The sequence below is a fragment of the Sinocyclocheilus rhinocerous genome, unplaced genomic scaffold (assembly GCF_001515625.1).
Source record: "Sinocyclocheilus rhinocerous isolate Xijiao unplaced genomic scaffold, SAMN03320098_v1.1 scaffold622, whole genome shotgun sequence".
NCBI lineage: Eukaryota > Metazoa > Chordata > Actinopteri > Cypriniformes > Cyprinidae > Sinocyclocheilus > Sinocyclocheilus rhinocerous.
Genome location: NW_015641438.1, coordinates 155,600 through 157,749, shown reverse-complemented (window position 1 = coordinate 157,749; position 2,150 = coordinate 155,600). Strand labels below are relative to the sequence as shown.

General features: G+C 32.6%; 1 protein-coding gene across 1 annotated transcript in view; it reads right to left on the bottom strand.

The window, feature by feature from the left end:
• LOC107754914 (melanocortin receptor 5-like) overlaps positions 1-1,609 on the bottom strand; it is a 12,441-nt gene extending 10,832 nt beyond the window's left edge. The window contains exon 1 of the mRNA XM_016571544.1: positions 1,580-1,609. The gene's annotated coding sequence lies outside the window, so the exon portion shown is untranslated. The remainder of the gene's footprint in view (positions 1-1,579) is intronic.
• Positions 1,610-2,150: the final 541 nt, after the last annotated feature.

The window sequence follows — 2,150 nt, the reverse complement described above, 5'->3', positions numbered from 1 at the left end:
CACACACACACACACACACACACGCACGCACGCACACACACACACACACACACACACATACATTCTTTTGCAGGGATCTAATTGGTCCGTTCTGCTCTTGTGTAGTGCATGTGAATCACGGAGGCCTCTGGGACCCCACACAAAGACTGCAATTGATCTGCCAGCATTGTGCATTTCTCAGTGCAATGAATCAAATTCAGATACAGAATCCTTTTATGATGGCCTGTTCTCAGGGGTGAGACGTTTCTGGAAATTGTGTTATTTAAGAAAGCTTATAACACACCTTTCCACTGCTAAACAATGGCAGCGAGCGCATGCTGACTGCGGTGCACTGGAAGATGAGTCGCTGACCTCCAAAGCAGATGAATCCTGATTAATAAAGATACATCATAAACTTTTATGATGTGTGGTTAGAAGCAGACGCGTTCATTCCTGTTATGGTTGGGGTTTGAACTCAGGCAATAAACGTTGTTCAGCCTAAAAGGGTTTAAATAAATTATTTTAATAGTTTTGTTTTTGAGGTATTGATGTTATCTTCCCTTAGGAAAAATGTAGTGTTCTTAACTGTTGTCACCATTATGTTATTTTAGTTTCATTATCATGGACTTTCAGTTTATTTCACATCACGCTCCTGTCTCCTTTGTTCTAGTTTTCCCACCAGCCAGCAGTAACCATGGACACCCATTATAATCAACACACCTGTTCTCCCTTTAGTTCATTATCACTGTGTATTTAAGTTCCTCTGTGTTTCGCAGCTTGGCTTACTGTTTGGATTACCTTCTATTGTATTATTTAATAAACTGTGTTGTTTTGAATCGTCTTTGTCATCTTTGGGACTATACGTAACAACTGTAGTGTACTTGAAATCTTAAAAAAGTATATTTAAAAAAAACTGTACTTGCGAATAATATAATATTAATGAATAAGGCCACTTAAGTGTACTTAAAAAGAATCGACATTAATGACTGTGGTTCTTAACACACTAAAGTACACTTTTAAATAATGTCAAATTAAAAAATTACTTTAAAATACATTTTAAATGATTATATTTAATAATCTTTGGTCATGCATTAAAGAAGTGCACTTATTTTGATGTGCTGACTAGCATACTAAAGCACTGGTGAAGCACTTGATTATAATTTTATCTGTAGTGTTTTATTTGATATTTTATTTGAATTTAATATATTGTAGTAAATTATAACTGCATCATTACGTATGTGTAATTATAAAAAGATTTAAATACATGACATACATGCATCAATAAAAATGACATTAAAATATATTTTAGTTTTTTCGTACATGCTTGTCAGCAGTTACACTTTAACCATATTTCAAAGACAGAGTAATTATGAAATTACATGTAAAGATGTACTAAAGTTCTATTTAAGTACTTTGGTTAAGTACCTACATATTAAATCAATAAAACACTGATCATTTTTAATTATTTAGAATTGCATTTAATATAAATGTAAACTATAGCTAATTAATTTGTAATGATTTTAAAAAGGCTAGTGATTTCGTTCATTTTGTCAGGAATGCTTTATAGTTATAAATCATCAAAACCATTGCTAATACTTACTGATGCTTGTGCTGTTGTTTTCCCTCCAAAAATGATGTCATTTCCTGGAGGATGATGTCATTGAGAAACTGGATTTTGTTAGGAAAGTGATGGAGAAAAAAAAAAAACTAAATTGATCACCAATTAAAACAACATTCCCAAGAAAACATATTCTGTTTAAAATAACTGATTAGAAAAATGGGAGGAATTATTATTATTATTATTATTATTATTATTATAAAATAGATCTGATTCTAAAATCTCAGTGAATGAATCCTGGTGTCTTTTTTGTATTGCTTTTTCCTATTGTTTTATAAAAGCATAAACCACTTGAGGCTCAACATTAAAGCCATTTTACTCGAGGTAAAGAGTTTTCTTTAAGAAAACTAATATGATTTCCATTTTTTAAATAATGCTTAACGGAAATATTTTATATAATATATTAAGCTGTAGACAAAAATATGAATACATGCTATATAGCAGGAATGTGTCACGGTTCATGGGTCCGTGCGGTCCTTTTGCGTCTTGTCATGTGTGTGTACGTCATTCATTAGTTGTGGCAGCGGGCGCTCTATCAGAGCGCGCCAGCTGC